This window comes from Phocoena phocoena, chromosome 3 (genome assembly GCF_963924675.1).
Source record: "Phocoena phocoena chromosome 3, mPhoPho1.1, whole genome shotgun sequence".
In the NCBI taxonomy this organism is placed as follows: Eukaryota; Metazoa; Chordata; class Mammalia; order Artiodactyla; family Phocoenidae; genus Phocoena; species Phocoena phocoena.
The window spans coordinates 23861081-23882120 of NC_089221.1; positions in this window are offsets into that span (position 1 = coordinate 23861081).

Sequence of the window (21040 nt, forward strand, 5' to 3'; positions counted from 1 at the left end):
ATTTTAGTGAATATAAAATAATATGGTGCTTGGTGTGTGTTATTAAAACATGTAGTGATTTAAGACTCAGACTCATTTACAAAATGGTCATAAATTTCAACACCATTCTATATGAACTTTCAACTTATTATCTTTTATAGATAAAAAAATAAAACAATGCAAAACAAAACAAAGCTAACCCTAACATCCCTCCCATAGAAATGTTTGTCAGTACTTTCTGCTCTGCCCTTATAGAAATTGTCTGCCAGTGATCATAGCCATAGAGATCATTTGGATTTGCTAACAGTTACACCTAGTAGCCTTTGGTTATCTAATCATATGATTGAAGGAGAATCAGTGCTCCTGATTTAACTCAGGAATAATTGTAATTGTGACAGTACCCTTTGTCACATTATATTTAGTAAACGTCTTAAAATATTTGAAGGTTGTCAAAATATATCAATCTTTTCAAATATAAAACTTCTGTCAAGGACTAAGAATGTAATGGTTAAGGAGATGAGTTCTTAAAGTTATATAACAAATTACCTTCACTTGTTCAATTTTAAAAGAAGTAGGAGTAAATCTTTAGATGGAATTCATTAATACATCTTAAAATTAAATACTACCATTGTCCTATCTGAAAAAGATATTTCATTTCATTTCTGGCATTTTTTTCTTCTTATTTTAGATGCATAAAATTAGTCACAACTTTTACAATACATTAAAAAGTTTTAGGTTTTAGGAAGGACCATATTAAAGGAAGGCACATCCTTTAGGAAGGATGATCTATGCTAAGATAAAACATTTCAAAAATATCTAATTTCATTTTTTATATGGATAAGTGTGTTGGTTATCAATTTATTGTCTTTAAGCTCCAAAAGTACTCTTTTTGCCTCTGTTAAAATGAAGTTAGCTCTTTAAATATTTTTTCTTTGCCAGCTGACAGTGAAGCTGCGTCAGTGGAGAGTGCTGGTGAGATATAGAAGTGTAGAAGGAAAGAATTTTGCTTCCTGGTTCTGGTGTGCTCACTTGGCAAGTTTCTGCAGTGTGTATAACTTCCTCCTGGACCTGGTTCCCCTGTGCCTACAGCTCCTGCAATGCATTGTGGCGGGCAGTACACAGGGACCAGCAGTTACCCTGATTGGGGCAGTTTTGTAGCAGAGTTCCTCCAGCCAGCTCCTGCAGTGCTCACAGCTTCTCCGGTGCTTGGCTCTTACACTGCATGGCGGCCAACAGAACCCATTGCTCAGCAGCTCCCCTGGCACCTCAATTTGGACAGTTTTGTAGCAGAATGCCTCCCCAGAAACCTCTCATGAACAGCTTTCTTTGACACACTGAGGGCAGATTTCTGGCAAGTTTCAGAGAGAAAAATTCCAGCAAATTCTGTTGTTATAGCACCACAGAAACTTATTGTCATCTCAGAGCCACAGGTGTGCCGTCTCCAAAAAGTCTGAATCTTATCTCAACAAATGAGGTTTTCATTGGAGCAGTCACTGCTCTCTCTATCTGCTGTTCCTACATTCTTCAGAGTTCACTTTACTTCTTACCAGCCAATTCCCTCAGTATTTTAATCTTCTGCTATATTAATAATTATTTATGTTAAACTTTTTCTGTTCAAATTTACTGTATTGTTTCTATCTTTTTATTGGGCACGGAATGATAACAATAAGTAATTTTGCAGCACCATTCATTGATTAGTCACTTTTTCTGCATTTATCTGAGTGTTTATTTACATCAGAAGACTTGAAAAAGAATGTTCACAACCGCTTGCTATTTATAAATTTTAAAAATGGGAAAAAATGGAAAAATTTTTTAAAGTTCATATCAGTCAAAAATAAAGAGGAAACCACTCAAATGTCTATTAAATTAGAATGGATTGATAGATTTCATGCCAGTTATAATGTCTTATGCTCCAAAGCCCATTTTGCCAAAAGTTTTACTAGCAACTGAATACCACTTCTGTTTCATTTGGGGAAAGGTAATGTTTCTTGAAATGTGTAAGTAGTGGGAGAGGTTAGTTAACGCCTCCACACATACTCTGATGGATAGATCTTGACTATTGACTTAGTTATATCCATCCAGTTGTCTCCGTTTGAATCTGTGAATTTTAAGGTAATGATGAAAAACCTCATCGTTTAGAATTTCTTCCAAAGGTGTCCTAGCAAATGTCCAGTTGCAATGTCACCTATAACATCTTAAGCAGATCATTCATTTGGTCGATTCTTGACTCTTCTCCATTTGCTTTTATTACTGTCGGAATATAAGTAGTTGAAATACTCTAAGAAATTAATAAAAAGAGTTTAAAAAAGGGATTGTTTACAAATGTTGAGAAAGTGTAACAGACAGGGAAGTTACTAAGCACTAACTAGCCAGAGTATGAAGTCACTGCTACTCCAAGAACTTAAGTGGCAAGAGGAGTGTGAGGCTTAATTTTATGTTCTAACTTGTCTGGGCTATTGGATGCCCAGATAGCTGGTTAAACATTATTTCAGGGTGTGTCTGTGAGGGTGTTTCTGGTAGAGATTAGCATTTGAATGGCTGGGCTGAGTAAAGCAAACTGCCATCCCCAATGTGGCATTAAAAAAAAAAAGCAAACAACAAAAAAGATGTGATCCTTGTATTTTAGTTTACATGCTTGAAGTTGGATCAGCACACAATGAGCTACAAACTGAATGATTGTGATAGATATTTCTGAAAGGTCATGATCTTTCTATGATAATTTGCTGGATTTCTTTAATCACTGAAGTGTTCTGTATAGAGAGTAAGCTTCTCAGGAGGCAGCAAGCTTTTAATAAAAACAAGTGTTACTATCTGGGACCCAACAAGAGTCCTCCTGCTTGGTGTCACTAGAAACAGACCGGGATCCATTCAGAAGCAAAAGAGAGCTTTTTTATCAAAGAACGGAGATCCGGGGCTTCCCTGGTGGCGCAGGGGTTGAGAGTCCGCCTGCCAATGCAGGGGACGCGGGTTCACGTGCCCCGGTCCGGGAAGATCCCACATGCCGCTGAGCGGCTGGGCCCGTAAGCCATGGCCGCTGAGCCTGCGCGTTCAGAGCCTGTGCTCCGCAACCGGAGAGGGAGAGGCCTCAACAGTCAGAGGCCCGCGTACCGCAAAAAAAAAAAAAAAAAAATGTAGATCCAAGCCCACACTCTCCCAGACAGGCAGTGGGCGGGGCTGCTTTCTAGGGCTCTGTTGGCGGGGAGGGGAGAGGGTGGAGTTCTCACAGGCAGGCGCAGCTGTTCCACTCAGGCTCTAGAGCGCAGTGCCGGGTGCAGCATTTCTGCACACGGCCCAGTGCCACCATCTTGAGTTCAGTGTCACGTGTAGCACTTCTGCCTACCATCCGGGAGCTGAGGTGTCACCGGAGACGCTTCGCACTAGGAACTCTGGTCTGAGGTGCCTGGGCCAAGGCCTCTGCGTGCAGCACCCTATGAGCAAGTGAGACTAGACTAAGCGCAAAGGAAAAGAAAAAGGTTAGACCTTGTTTCCCGTATTCTATTTTTATTTCCCGGGAATTGTTAATAGGCTTTGCCGGTGACACTATTGTTTCTGTTTCTCTGGAGAATCCTGACTAATTGGGAGTGAGGAAAAAGGAGCTTTTTCCTAATTGCTACAGGTATAGATTTTGGGGAGGTGCTATCCGACCCATGTTGTGGCCTGAGGAAGGGGAACACAGGCATGACAAACCCATAAAAGAGCTGTGAGATAGTGAGGCAAATAAACATCTCAACTTTTTCCTCTATGCCGTTTGCTCTGCTTCTGAATCCTGTGACTAAACAAAACCAGAATCATCAACAACTGGAGGATGAGAAGTAAGAGATAAAAATTCCTATTTTATCTATTTTCCAATTAACCTATTATTGAAACAATCCTGAGGTTCATTCTTCATGGCTCCTCATAGGGCTCCCAATGAATTAAGCCACAATCGCCGATGTCAGCAAACTTTTCATTTAACGTATAAATAAATGGAATTCCTGTTTGCCTGTCAAACTTCTTCCTCTCCCGTACTTGAGCTTCATAAATTTATCTCTCAAATAAACTGCCTAAACTTACTTCCTGGTCTCAGGTTCTGCTCTTAAAGGAACCAAAGCCAAGGGGCTGGGTACCAGAAGTAACTTTAGATTTTCAGAATGACATTCAGAAATTGAATCAGTCCACATACAGATAGCAATAAGAATCCCACTATTGTTAAGTGGCTTGGTGATAGTCTATGGGTTTCTGGAATAACAATTACTGAATCTCCTACCTGTAGTAGATTGGGATAAAGTACAAGAAAAATAGGATGCATTGGCTTATTCACTATATCCAGTATTTGAAAGCAAAGGGAGCTTTGATACATAAGAATCTACATATACACACCACTATATATAAAATAGATGACTAATAAGGACCTACTGTATAGCACAAGGAACTCTGCTCAGTACTCTGTAATGACCTATATGGGAAAAGAATCTAAAAAAGAGTGAATATATGTATATGTATAACTGACTCACTTTGCTGTACACATGAAACTAACACAACATTGTAAATCAACTACACTCCAATAAAAATTTAAAAAAAAATAAAAGGGGGAAAAAGTAAAAAAAAAAAAAGAATCTATTGTAAGGGTAAATAGACCATGTTATTTTAAAAAATCAATGTTAATGAGTTGGCAGCATGGGTTCTGCTTATTACGGAACCAAAAATTAGCAAAACTGGAGACCACAAGGCAGATGTCAGCTGACATAATGGAAAATCATGATCTGAAAAACAATTGAAGAGACCTGTTTATTTTCAGGAAGGACCCTGTGACACTATCACATGTTCATATAAATATTACCCTAATCTTTTCCTTAAAGAGGTACAAGAATATTTACCAGAGCAACTGTACAGTAAGAAAATAAATACCCATATATGTCAATGTCTGTTAAATATAAGTTATGACCTGGCTTAGTATCAAAAGAACCTGAAATGCTATTATTTTCATTTATAGTAGGGGCTTACTAAATAATTTTGAGTAAAAAAACATCCTATCTCACAGCCATCTCACAAAGATTACAGTGGATTCATGGATTAATTATATGGTCATTTGTGTGTCTTCTGAGTGGAGCCATAATTAGCAGTAAATCATAGCACTATCACATTAGTTCTCTAATTGTGGAATAAGTGTCAGTATGGTAAGAAGTTTAATTAAAAGTTCCTGAAATCATCTCACTCAGCCATATACTAAGTGAGATAGTAGGAATTGCTACTCTCGAATATTTAAAAGACACCATGATAGTCTACATGATATTAATATTCAGTTGGATTTATCCAATTACTAACCCCAATAGTAGCTGTTATATCAAATATTGTATTTTTAATAGATTAACACAGGCTCTAGCATTTGGTAATTGGATATTTATGTGGTAATTTTCTTCTTTTCCATCTCCATCAGAAAAATCAATCAAAAAAAAGGTCACTCACATTCACAAAGGAAAAATAATAGTATACATCCACTTTCTTGGCTCTGGCTGAAGTTATTTCCCATAATCTCCATTGCAGTATATAATCTGGAGGGACCATGGCCATCTTGATATTCTGTAAAACATTATGGAAGTCCATATTATTAAATTTGTGTTGCTAATTAAGCATGATAAACAGAAAGTGGGAAGTATCGTCCTGTTTAGACACAACCATGCAAGCTCATGTGAGATAAAATCCACAAAGTTTTGGCAGTCTGCTATATTGGTAAAGATTTTCAGAGTCCAGTGATATGTACCCTGAAAATATTCCACCTTGTACATCTTACCGCTAAGAAAGAGACTCATAATTGGTGGCATCTGCAAATTATAAAAGCAGTATATAGCATACTTGGAAATATGGCCCTATCCAATTTAACAAGTCACTTGGAAGGATTTCATATTTAAATAGGTCTCAATAAAAGAAGACTTTGCAGCAAAGTCAGGGTCTGGTGTAACCTGTCATTCCACTTAGGCCACATGACCCAGAGGGCAAAATTATGCTATGGGTACTCAATGTAGATAAGGATATCTGTGAGGCAATAACTTATAGGAGAGTCATGGTGGAGACCCTTATGTTTCCAGAATAAGATCATGCCTTCGGCAAAAAAGAACTACCCAATGCTGGAAAAGAAGCTCTTGGTGCTTCTAGAATCTGAGGTCTTGAGTATGGAGCACCAAGTAACTACAAAATCAGATATGCCCATCATGAATTGGCTATTGGAAGATTTTACAAGACATATTAGACAGGCAGTGATCCTTCATGAAATGGAAATGATACAATTTAGTATGTGACTCAAGCAGATACAGCGGGGAAGAACTCAGATTTAATTTACAAATTAGTTGGCTTGATATGTTATTAAAAGCTGGAAATGAACTGCTGTCACCCTGAAGCACATTTCAGGGATGGTTCTGAATGACAGGTTGAGGGAAAATCTTAATGCTATGAACAGTCCACTTAGTCATCAACTTTACAGAGTAGGAGAAGTGTTCTGTAAGGCTTACAGAGATACTTAGGCAATGGCCTATTGTTTGACAAGTAGTGTTGGCTTTAAAGAGCAAAACTGAATGGATGGCCAGTAGTTTGACTGGTGGTAGTGACTTCACAGTGCAAAATTGAATGATCTGATCAGTGAGCCTGGGAAAGAAGCATATGTATGAAAGGATAGGTGTAGGTACAAACTGTGAGAATCTTTATTATAATGGCCATACCCAACAAAATGTACCCACTGCAGTAGTGCTGCTGAAAAAACAGCATAATTCATCTGGTGGATGTTAATCAGTTTTTATCTTAAGCTACTCTAGTGTTTAAAAAATAGTCCCATGCATAGTGTAGCCATGGTGATATGAATGTAAACTAGACAGGTTCAACCACATGGGTTCTCTCTCACTATGGCTTATCTTACAATGGCAGCTGTTAATGTTTAGTCTGTCAGCTTCAAAGACCAGCGCTGAATTATAAATGTGATATAATTCTTTTAGAAGACCAATCACTTGTCAAGTTGTTTACATGAGATAACTTCCATCTTAGAGGAGGTAACAAATTTTCCTCCCTTGGATTGACATTTATTTTGGATATGGAATTGTTTTTTCTGCTCTTGATAATTTTGTTCTTGGTGCTTCTGCGAAACTACTATCTGAGAGATGATAAACTGCCTGATATAACAGTGTAAAATCACATATAACATCCCCTTAGGACAAAGGAGCTATTTTAGGGTGAAGATTAAATTGGTCTAAAAGGGACCCTTTGGTCCTACTACAAACTACATCAACTACTAGCCAATAAAACATTGGTTTATTCGCTTAAAATTTCATCTAAACCATCAAAATGGGAATTGTGTGGATGAAGCAGTGTAGTAGATGTGATGTTATATATGTGTACCAATGTGGAGCTTGGGTAAGGGGAGAAAATCCCTTCCAGTGAACTAAATTTAAGGATACTTTCAGGTCATTTTGGTCTCCAAATGGTCTCCAGCAATCAATCAATCAATAAGATAAAATAAAACAAAAGAGCGCATTACTCTATTGGTAGGTGAATTGCCTGTGTAGCAAAGTTCTATGGATGTTCCTATATAAAGGTGAAAAGGAAGAATAAATCTAGAACACAGAGGATTCACTGGAGTGCCTTTACAAGCTTCTGAACATAGTAACAAAAATCAACCAGCTGAAGTGCTAGCCAAAGATGAGGGTTACAATTGATTAAGAAAGAAACTAAATATTAACTACAGTCTTTGGTGTAGTTGCAGCACAGGGATTCTAGCCTGTGGACTTACCTTCCAGTGTTAATGTCATTTTTCAAGACTATGGCTAGCCATTACTGTAAAGTTTCCATAACAGAAAGAAATCAGTGTAGGTCATGGGCAGATTTGAATGCTGCAATGGGTGAACTATAAAAGTCAGTGTAGATGCAGTGCTTTATACTGTCTTAGCCACCTCTGAGTCCAGGTAAATCTGCAGAAGATATTTTCCCTCAACACTGACAGCTTTCTAACTCAGGCACATGTGTCTCTGCTTCTTTGACTGAGGGCTTCTTACAGCACCATGGGAGCTAGCTAGGTTCACCAGTTGGATAGTGCTGGAATGCGTGAGCTTTAAGGTGGTCATAGTCAACGCTCAATTCATGAAGGACAAAAGCCAGAGGTTAAATATCCTTATCTTCTCATACTTCCTTAGAACAATTCTGAGGACATTCTACATAGTTTCTCTGTTATTTCCAAGAAGATTGAGCTTAAATTGCCCATCTCATAACTTACTCATAAAATCACACTTTATTGGCTATTCTCTTTCCTCTGTCACTCTTTTCTACACCTTCACTTGTACTATATGGATCACTTCCCCAAAATCTACCTGTAATATTGTCTTTGTTTCAGAACTGTTTCTGGGGAAAATCAAACTGACATGTCTCTAGTTTTGTAGAAAATATAACAAGCCTGCATTATGATATTGGTTTCAGTTCTAGAAATATATATCTGTATATTACCTCATAAACATGATGTTGGTACACAATTTTGTATTTTTCTCCATAATTCACATGTCAGTTCTCCCCAAGATAGTTAATCAGTGAAAGATTATTCAAAGTCCTATTCAACCACTTCTGGAATTTATCTCTCACTAATGGGCAGAGTAATCCTGCTGTAACATTTCATCCTTTCATATAAAAGTAGTAATCCCCCTTGCTTCTCAGACGTAATGTTAAAGTTGCTGCTTTTAACTTTTAGCACATTCTTAGAGAGGAATAGAAAATCACATACTAAGACCAGGAGCTAATCTCTCATAAGCAAAACAGATTTAAAGAGGGAAGTTGATTGCTTTGAATAAGCATCCCTCTAAGGATACACGAACAGATATAATAAGACTATGAATGATTTTTCTCAGTGTAAAGGTTAGTGTTTTCTAATATTCTACTATTTATAAGCAGAGATATGACAATAGCTTAAATGAGGAATTACAAAAATCTAATTTTGATAGAAAATTATTATATTAGAATTATAAGTAAAAATTATGTATAGAGCTTTTATTTATACATTGTGACTGCAGCTATGTAAAACAGGTAATAACCTTTTTTTAAGAAAATGTGTGGTAACTTGAGATTTATATATAGTTGTATAAACATAATATTTGAAACTTTGCATTCAGTAAGAGATAAATTAGTAATTATTTTAAAATTATGTCTAGAAAAAACAAAGTTCTAGAAAAAAATACTACAGCAAATTAATATTGACTATTTCCATTACTGAGACTTTGGGAATTATGTCTTTGTAGATTTCTATGTTTTCTGAATTTTTTTAATGAATGAAAATTAATCAATGAATTATTCAAAATACTATTTAAAAATATGTCAGATGTGTGTATAAACTGCAAACAGCCTGTGATATACTTTTAACAATTTCTGTATACACATAATTGAAAATCTCTAATCTACATGCATAGTATATGGCTCCAGCATATCCAGCAACTGTTCTCCTATTTTACAGTAAAACACTCTGTATTCCTTGTACTTTGTCCCCATTTTACATCTTGCATCTCTTACAACCTTTCTGATATGTTCAAATTTCTGTTCTTTTTCTACTCTGTCCAGTGTTGTAGTTACTAGCCATTTGTGAGCCTTTGACATGTGGCTAGTGTGACTGAAGCATTGACAGTTTAAAATTAATTGAAAGAGAGATTTAAAGGACCACATGTGGCTAATGATTGACATAATGGACATCATAGTTTCATGTGATTTAAGGTAACAACTTTGAATTACAATGGGGATGAAAATATAAAGAGTGAAAGCTGATCTCTTAAATATAAAAATGACCTGAGCCCTGAAAATACAAAGATTATTTGACTGATTCAGTTTAGGTTTCATTATTTTCTGATGTATTTCATCAGCAGATTTGAATACTAAAGAATCAATTAATTGATATTAAATATGTACTGTATGCCTGCAGATTTTACTTTTATGTTTTGTGGTTGGAGGATCAGTGGGGTTTGAATTCACAGTAAAACTTAATGTACTTTTGTGAATGAATGCCAACTGTTTCTTAATTGAACATGTTAAGATATTGAACTATTTTATTAAACTAATAAAAAGGCTAATATTAAGTTAGGCAATATGTCATTGTATGCTTAGGGGAAGTGAATGAATAATTTAATTTAATATTGAGTACTTTAGAGTTAGAATACATGTATTACAAGTTAAAACGGTGGCATTGCTGATTAAAATGAGCTAGTGAGTTTTATATCTAAATGTAAATGTTAAAATCTCCTAAATATGTTTAGTATAAAAGTATTTTTCTTTCCATATGTGTCATGTATAGATATATAATTTTGTATATACTTTAATATAATTAATCCATTCAGTAAGATATTACTATAGAATGATTTTTTTCTATTATAAATCTGAAATACATAGATGCACCTTATTATATGCATCACAAATATGAATGAATTGACTATCCTAGTGGGGTAAAGTCATAGTCACTCTCCAGAACATAATATTAGAAGAGCAATATACTGAGAATTTTATATTCTAACTCCTATTTGGTAGCATTAAGTAAATCACTTAAACACTCCTGAAAAGTGCTTGCAAAATGTTAATTAATGAGATAATAACTAAATCACTTTAATCTATGGTTTCAAAAAGCATAAAGATTGAATAAAATTTAATAATATTGATAATACTCCTAGGTAGTATTTATCTGTATATATATTCAGAGAGGCAGATTTAATTTCGAGAAAAATATGAGCTCTGCATATATATGCTGAGAATATCATAGAAGTATGTTTACTTATTTTCTTATATCACAAGAAGGTACCAATTTGGTTCCGTGATTTAAACTAATATTACCTGTGCAGAATATGTTGCACTTTTTAGAAATGATAATAAAATTAAAAATCACTGGTAACTCTGGGTACTTCCTAGAACATTTTAATATTGTCTACTTTCCAGGCACAGTTGTCATAAATAGCCTAATTATATTTTTTGGTGTTTTACTGCTGCCGTATTTTAAGGTCTCCTCTCTCTCCTTCCCTTGTGCCCCACATACATATTGCATACAATGACATATTGCCTAACTTAATATTAGCCTTTTTATTAGTTTAATAAAATAGTTCAATATCTTAATGTAATCAAGGTGTTTAGATGATGATCACCACTGCCTGGAATCTTTCTTCTCTTGTTTAGCTTGCTAACTGACTCTGTTGCCTAATCAAAGCATGTACTTTGAGCTGCTTCTTGTTGGCTAGCTTACACTTTAAGCTGTGCTGCGTTGTGCTGTATTTCCTGAGTTCTGTACAGCCTCTGTTATGGATATTACTTAACCTAAGCCAGAAGTTTTGATAATTGGCATTTGGGACATGAGGACTGAGGCCCTCCTTAAAGTGGCCCTGGGTCATGTGAGCTATCAGTATGTCTTGGATGAAATTGTGCATCTCAATTCCGGCATACACATGATTGACATCAGACTCAGAGGAGCAATTTCTACCCTATGACCTTTGTGTGTGTGTCTCAACCTGGTGTTGGCTGCCATCCTACAGAACACGCACATGAAAAAAAGTATACCATGTCAGATATATAGGCCCATCAGATAATTGCTTTTGTGGAGGAAAGTATCACTATTTGGTTTACTGAGGTCCACATTTGGAAAAGCAGGTGGCTCACTAGGATCCTACAAAATAACTTGTATTGCCACTGCTACCTATATCTCTGTCACCAAAAAAGAAACTGATCCTAAGGTTATAAGGAAAAGAATACATGGCACCAGAGCCAAGGAATTAATTCAACCATTTCTAAGGGAGAGGTGTTTAACCCTGATGGTACTGATTTGAGGCTCTCTGGAGGAAGAAACATAAATATGAGCTGGGTGACAATAGCAAAAACAAGAAAGAAAGAAATGAGACCAACTAAAAATACAGGGTTTACTAAAATAATTTATACAGCAAATAACAAGGCACAGATTTGGTTTCGCACCTCTAAAACATAGTCTCTGATTTAACTTAAACATCTACCAAAATGCACAATTGGCAATCATTCATGGCCTTAAGCAATACAGGGACTCAAATTTCATTTATACCTGGAGATCCCACTAAATTTAAATGAGGTGCCACTATAATCTTAGAGAAGTTACTGAACAAAAAATAGAGGACAAATAGCTATGCCTCACCTTAACTGTTGTAACTATTACTTTGTCTAAATTTTCCAAGGTCATAGCACCCAATGTTCTAAAATATCCCATGGTGCACATGGACACTCATGGATCCAATGAATGATAAATTAAAATTAATTTAATTTGGCACTTGCAAATTGGCTTGACAAGTAAGACCCCTTGGCCCTTCCCCCACATATAAAATACTTAATATGGCCCAGTGTAAATTCTCTCAAGGATTGAAACTCATTGTACAAGATTTATTCAAAAAAGGAGTGATTATTTCTACTAATTCTCTATTTACAGTCCAAGCTGATCTTAAACTTGGAAAAGATGAATGGCAGCTCACATGGATTATCACAGCTAATGCCACTTAATGCCACGGTGCCATGGTCCCATTCATTGAGAGTCCCATAACCAATATTATTGAGACTACTGACTATCCAATCAGCAACTGGTAAATATTTTGCTCTTATTAGTTCAGGTTAATATATTCTCTTCAGTGTCTATTTCAACATCTCAGATGAAGATACATTATGTACTTTTACCTGGGTATCCATGGGCTACCCCAGTAGCTCTGATAGTTCGCACAATCTTTGTAGGCATGATCTTAACCACATCCAATTCTATTCAAGAGTACAGGAATAAACTTGCACTGATGGCATCCTCCTCTGAGGAATTTCATTTGACTCCTTCAGGATATAAAGATACTCACAGAAGGGCTCACAAAAAGGGATGAGCATTGCCCTACACATAGCAAATCCCATCACTGCATTTAAATTTCTGTAAACTATGTTGTCAACTGAGGGATACTCTATCCCTGACATTGTAAAAAAAAAAAAAACAACAAAACACAAAACAAAACTAAAAAAAGCAGCTCAGTACCCTCTCAGTACCCATGATGTTAAAACAAGACAAGTAGGATCTTTTGGGTGGTCCTGGAGGGAAAATATTTATTATTTACAAATTTTACTTAAGACAATTTATTCTATTACTAGCAAATCAGCCCATCTTGAATGAGACTCCCTTCAACAAAAGGTGCTAGTATCTGTACATACAGCAATTCATGCAAGCACTTCCATTAGTGCCAGAAAAAAACTCCTTGATTGTAGAGGCTTTAGAAACTTCATCTCTTAATTCTTAGAGTTTAGCCTGAAATTTTGATGCCAGAAATTGCCCATGGGTTTCTGATGCAAGAAACTGCCACTCTTGGCCCTACAGTACATGCCATTATAGTGACAATTCCTTATCCTTCATGCTAAACTACCTATTGTGCTTCGGATCATTGAAGCAGCAACCACAAATTCAGCACAGCTATTGAAGCCTCCTTGCTACAGGATGGAGGTAAACATGGACCTTCTTGTATATTACACCTGCAGTTTCTTTGACAGATGTCATGTTGCTGTAGGAGGTCACTCCTTTCCCATACCTCTTGGCCACCTAAGGAACTTCCTATGATTAACTGAGTAAACAGAGAATAAGGTTCATATAATTTACAGATGGCATCACCATCAATGAACATGATGGAGCACAGCAGGAAGTGGCTGTTTTCAATACATTAACCAGGAAATCCTAATATAAAATGGGACCCAAGGGTCATCACAATTAATTACACTTCAGGCAGTCATTTTAGCACTGGATGTTCTGGCCAACCATCAACCTCATCTGCACATTTTGCAGACTTTTGAGCAATTGTCAAAGGTAAAAGTTGGCCAATGCTAATTGTGGTAGAATGAAAGATGTATGGATGAAGTGATGAATAGATATGTGATAAAATAAAGTAAAATATTAATGATAAAATATCAGTGGTAAGTATAAGAATATTTATTGTAAGATACTTTTAATACTTCTATACATTTGAAAATTTTCATAACAAATGTTGTGAAGAAAGATTTTTAAAGGCCATAAAAAAGAAGAAAAAATGTAAGCTAAAGAACAAAACAAACACTTATAATACTTTCATTTTTGACAGAACCCAGATTTATAAACAAAACAACTATAAAGATAATTATGGTAATGTTGGGAACATGTAAATGTTAAATGAGATTTAAATTATACAGTTTTTAAATATTTTACATGTAATAATGGCATCCCTTTTTCATAGAAAATATACTTAGAAGATACATAACTAGAGTGAAGTTTTATGATACATACAACATGCAGAAAATGTGAAATGGTTCAGCAATATAATTACAAAATAAATAAAAGATACAGATAGATATAAATGGATAGAAGCAAATATTATATAACAAAAAAATGTTTAACCTATGCTGTGAATCAGGATTCATAATAATTCTCTTTTTTTTTTAAACTTTTCTTACTATTTTTATTCTTAAAGTACAGTGTTGGAAGGAAATATGAGAAGACGCAACCAGGTTTACTGATGATTGGAAATGAGAACTTAGATAGTAGATACTGGTACCCTTGAATAATTTTACATTGACCAAAAAGTGGGATATTTAAATGAAAAGGCTTTGTTGCTATCATTTTTTGTAATTGTTTTTTTCACTTCTGGATTGTGTAGGTCAATTCTGATAGAGATTCTTATAGGTAATAATTATATTGCTTCTTTTTGGTTCTCTGTCTTTTGTGTCTTACATTTATCTTTCCTCCATTTTCTACTACATATAAAATGATCATGTTCTGATATTTCTGAATTTTGTTCAAAGAAATTCACTTGCTGCTTTGACCACAAGGTGTCCCCTGCCACCATCTACTTCAGTGGATTGAAACATAAACTGTTAGAAACCCTATATTTGTTAACACAGTATTTGAAGGATTCTATACATCAATTTAAGACAGAGCCTAGAGAGACTTTCTTCTGAAATGAATTGATTAGAAAATACTTACAACTACACAAATAGGTGGGGAAAACAGATTTATAGCTAACTCTCCACGAATTTGAATTGAAAAGTCTTACTGGGTGTCAATGTTATGCCTGGCAAAGAGAACAAGGAAAGTCCATTTTCAGGGAGAGTAGATAAGTCCATATGGCATGGTATCTGTCATGTCCCCATTCTACAATGTAAAAAATCCCAACAATTATCTCTATAGTATTTGTTATGAACTAAATGTTTATGTTCCCCCCAAATTCATATGTTGAAACCCTAACCCCCAACCAATATAATGGTATTTAGAGATGGGATTTGGGGAATAATTAGGATTAGGTGAGATCACCAGTGTGGAGTTCCCATGATGGAATTAGTGGCCTTATAGGAAGAGGAAGAGACACCAGAGCTTCCTCTCTTTGTCATGTAAAGATAGAGTCAGAAGATGGCTTAAGCTCCTAGTCTATATTACTTGGTTTTTAAAAGCCTTAGAAGACGAAAACAGTATTTTATCTCTCAGGAAAACACACATGTTTCTCAAAGGCATTCTCACCAGCTAATAATTTACCATAGGTTAACAGACTATTTTAGTGTAAAAAAATAAAATCAGAGTCCTAAGAAACAAATCAGGAGAACATTCAAAGAATATGCTAATTTGAAGATATTGTCATCCTTCTCTATTCATTTTGTGCTGCTAAGCTGGGGACTCTGCCAGCACGTCTTTCCTTTGTTAGCTGGCTACCAGTTTAGCTCTTCCAATAGGAACACCAGGGGAAGATTGACAAGCTGGAGGATGAATAAACCAGCTGCTCTTTACTGTTCTCCTGCTTGATTGTGTCAGCACCAATTCAGCAATGACTCCATTAGTGGATTCCAGTTAGAACTGATTCTACACCTCCCCAGAGCCTTCAACACCAGCTGGTGGGTGTCTCGGTCCCAAGGTTTGAATCTTAGACCAAATAGATCTAGCTAGTTCCTGTGGCACTTTAGAAAGCCCTTCATCAGACAAGCAGAGTGACAGGAGAGCTTGAGGTGGGTTGCTGTCAGTGTGCATGGAAAATGTCTTTGGGGGCTTCTACTGGATTCAGAAGTGACCAAGAAGATACAAGGCAGTGCATCCACATTCACTTCCCAAGTCCATCCATTGCATCATTCAGATCTGCTTATGCCCTATGCTGAGTCCCTTCTGTTATCGATGCTTTAAATTTAGGGCTAAAAGTATCTAAAAATGTTGTGACACCAGGTGCTAAGTGGAACAAGCTGTAGTCCCTGCTGCAGCAACTGCTCCCAAGATGGTATATAATGCTCATCCCCTTTCTCTAGCAACCGTTGCCCTGGATTAGAACGTCAGTTGTTTGTGTTTCTTGTTCAGGAGAGTGGTGCAGACATGGAAGTCTGATGGTTATAACCACCTGCTTACCTAGCCCTTTTCAGGCCACAGTAAATGCATTGCCAGTGATTTTGTCACCAGTGAATTTTCTGAGTTCCGGACTTCCTCTTCCTTGTCCCCATTATGTAGCAAATAAGTCTAGCACCCATTATCTACCAGGTAGTTCACCCACCAGTAGAGTAAGGCCTTACCTTGCTTACTGATCCATCTGCACTGAGAGCCCAAAATAAACTGATAGCATTCATAACTTTAATTCATGGAAGTGATTCACTTCCCCCACCTCATAGAGATCAGGATCCGTAATCCCTCATATACTGTAAAGGATAGGGAATACAAATTCATCAGTCGGTCCCTGACAGTGATGATAATACAAGTCAGTCCTATTATCACACCTTGATTTCTGGATGCAAGTCTTCTATCTATTGACATCTCAGCAAGATAAAATGACAATTGGTTCAACATCTATACCATGTCATGTCTAACATACTACTCCCAACAACACATATCTTATACCCTACTTAGTGATTTGGCTGAACTTTTAAGAGAACATCTCAGTGCTCTACTAGACACTGGCTCTAGTGCCAGTTTGGCAGTGCCTTGTCTCCTAGTTCTGAGTCTCTGCTCTTCAGTGTCTTTAATATAATTTTCAAAATCTATAGTCTTAACTTCATCCATTTGTTCCTTCCAACTCTACAGGTAGAAGCTGTTTCCTGAAGTTACTGTCTCTCTGAATCCTTGGTGCCCACCTCCTTTTTTTTTTTTTTTTTTTTTTGCCCTTTCAGTCCTCTACTACCTGTTCAAATAATTCTTTATTTGAACTTTGTTAAAATAACCAATGTGGTTTCTGTTTCCCTGCCTAGAAACAGAGGAGGGGGAGGGGAAGCTTGTGAAGAAGGAAATAATGTCAGAGTATTGTCAGTATATTGGGGCAGTGTGTTAAATTGAAATACAAGTAGCTAAGAATTTTCCTGAAGTCCATGAAATGTGGCACCTTGCTGAATGTTGTTCTCGGAGGATAGGAACAGCAGGAGCAGGGTGGCGGGGGAAGAGAGAAATTCAAGTCTTTTAAAAAGGATCATGACTTTTGGGTGGGACTGAAGGAAAAATATAGAAATAGTTTGGACATTCAGCAATATTAAAAAGAACTCTGCTAGATGTTGTGGTACAGAATAGATCATATAGAAGTTCAAACAAACTATATTCACCAGGAGTAATACCAACCAGGTGCAATTATAATTGGGTGACAGAATTATTTGAAGCCAGAATGATTGGGAGTTACTACTGTAATTTAGTGACAAAGGACCAGGGATGCTACACATGCTGCAATGCATGGGACTATCCAGCACAAAGAAAAGCTGTCCCTAACCAAATGCCAGTAGCACTCTGATGAGAGATACCATCTCAGATATTATTTTTAGTATTTTTCCTACTGATATTTTTTCTTAAAACACTTTCTTGTATTTTTCTAGCATACCATATGGCTCAGGTAATACTGTAGTAACTGAAACATTTAACTGATGAATATAAAAATGTTAACTGAATAAATCTTAAACATAAGACTTGAATTTTGTAATACGTAATTTTCAAAATTTCATAAGTACTTTCTATTAATCATATTCACTTTGGAAAGCACAGATATTCTCAAGATGTCAAAATTGTTTATATCAGAAACAGTAATAAATACATGCAGATTTTCTCAGTGGAATCAAGCAGTTTTGTAAATATTTTCCTTTCAGAATAGTGTAAAAATTTAGGTTCATTTTTTCACAAATTCCCTGCTCATCATTCTTTCCTTTGTACATATTTAGATGAAGTAGTCAGAATATAAACCTCTTGGTAAAAAGAAAACCTGAAAGACAAAAATGTAGATTTTCTGTGGCAGGGGAAAAAAATGGTGCTGAATCAATGCTGCTACCTGGCAATACCATAATCAAAATTGTCTATGGTTTGTACCTGGTCCAGTTGTGAATATGAGGTCTTTGCATATAGATTGGAGATAAGTAAATAGCACATGAGTGGAAAATTCAGAACAAATAATATCCAATTTAAAAATGTGTGCCTATATTGAATGCAATCTAGAGTGTATGAGAAATTTCTCATCCCGAACCTTGTCTGAGACTAAACTATTTTGTGCACTGATGTAATTTATAGTGTTCTCTGGAGAGTAAAGCATTTCTATTAAAATCCTCAAGTGTTTTTTTTATGATTTTAAAGAGATTAAGAATTCATTCTAGAGAATAAGAATCACCCACCTAACTGACAGACCATCCATCCTTATAATCTTTTAAGCATCTCAGCTATTCCTTTAATCTACCACATTTGTTGTTGTTTCTGTGTATGTTTTTCTTTGTATGAAAATGCATCTACAAATAGTAAAAAACCTTTGAAATGGCTTTTTTAAAGCTCTTCTTTTTCACAATTTGCAATACAAACTTTGACAAATATAGTCAAATTAATGTACATGAAGACAATTATGAGCAGAAATAGCTCTTTCATGTTGAAATAATAATAAATTTTAAGAATTGTTACTGACTTCTAAGTAGCCACAATAAAATTTCCTTACTGGCTGTTTCACAGTGAGGAAGGGATTTCCACCTAGAGTTGTAGGGAATGGCCAAATACATGATACCTAACACCAGACAGATGAAATCAACAGCAATTTATTAATCACATATACTCATAACCCAGGGGAGGATGGCAAAGCAAGCCACACAAAGCCACAGGAGTTGCATTTAGGAGCCATTGGGGTGAGGGGTGACCCCTGGTTCCACAGGAAGATGTGATTACTTGTTTGAATAATTCCAATTATTCAAACAATAATTGGGATGGCAAAGAAATCAAACCTGCTACTGACAGTGGTGTTAGTAAGAGCTCCAAAATGGAGAAAGATGAATTTAGAGCCAAATGGATCCAGGTCTGAGCTTGAGTTGCCCCACCTACATATTTTTGAGCTCACTGGAGAATCCAGAATAAATACTACCTAGGGGTTTGTCCTCTGTGTTTGTCTTCTCCCCTGGCCTTGTGTGGCCTAAGTATTATGCTACCCTGAACAGCATATTTCATCCAAGTGCAGTACTAGAAGCTGCACCTTTTTTGGACTTCTGCTGGCCTGTTTTATTTCCTTTATATAAATGTGATTTTTCAGAAGTTGATTGTAAACACTATTTTAGTCCTGTTCTTAATCTAAACTACCAATTTTAATTAAAACTAAGTGCTAAAAAAAAAAAGCTCTGCTAGCTTTGCCTGGTTCCACCATCTAGGTGGACTTAGAACATTTTGAGAAAGACACTTAAAAGCCAGGGTCCCATGTGCTAGGGTTTCTGTTTGCCCAAGACTAGGAGGTTCAAAAATAGAAAGAGACCTAGACCTCTCATGAACCCTGAGTTACATCCACATAGAATAATTTTTAAATTTTCTTCTTTGTAAGTGAAAACACTGCATAATAAAACATTCAAAATATCTTAACCTGAAAGACTTTTTAGATAATTGAATTATTGAAGTATAACCTAAATATATTTAAATCCCAGATGACCGTGCCAATTACATAGTAGTTTATAAAACAAAATTTTATAATTAAGCTAAATAAAAACAGTTCATTTAAAATATTACTTTTTAAAGTAATTATTAGTCTCCAATAGGTACTACTTGAAGTTTAGGCAGTTTAGATAAAAATTGTATATTTAGGAGAGCATTTTTCCAACCCATCAAAAATATTTTCAAAGAAATTTGAAAATGGAAATATAAACTGTTATAATGTGCAAGATTATATAACTCTTAAAAAGTACTTTAAGCTCTTTATATGTATTCATTCTCTTAGAACTGTTAAATGCGAGAGATGTCATTACACTGAATAAGTACTTAACCATTACTATGGAAACAACAGCAAAACAAAATCTCAGGTGCCTTATAAGTAAGATAATAAGCAAAGAAATCTGTAATATACTTAATATCATTTTCTCTACCTTGCCCATTATCTTCAATATTCATTTTTATTAGGTTTGATAGATTTTACCCTCTCAATAATCATCATTTTCTTCTCTGCATCTCACATACAATTTAGTTAGGATTCTATCTATTCTGTATTGCTCCTACCTTGCCCTCCTCCTTTGGGACAGATTTTCCTCAGTTGTCAAAGTACTCTTTCTAAAAACACAAATAAATCATGTTACTTCTCAAATTCTTCAATAAATCCTAATATCCTTCAAATTCAAAGCCATTTATCAACAGTAGGTCCTTGGGGATCAGCACATATTGAATTATCTTGTCTCATTCTGTTAATGTATCATTCATCCATCCCTTCATTTACCTATCCATTTTTATTTATAGACCACCAGGTTTGGGTCATGAACTGTTACAAATAAGGCTAGGGATGATATAGCATGAGCAAGCACCATGGTTCTTGCTCTCATTCACCATGAAAATGGTATCTTAGTGGGTAAAAATACAATGAAAATCAAAGCAAATAAAAAACACAACTTTGGAAAATGATACAAATCTTAAAAAAATAATGAAATGGCACAGTTTGATGGCAGTGAGATTTGGTTACCTCCAACCAAAACAAGACACTCAGGAGAGATTACTTCAAGAATAGTGGTGCTTCCTTCACTAGTGCATTTTCTAAATCTCTGGTAATGAAAGAGGTTTCTCTGCAGCATGCCAAAGATCCCACTTTTTGACCTTTTTAAAACTTTCATACTCATTTTTAAAATTTTAAAACACATCTAAATTACATTG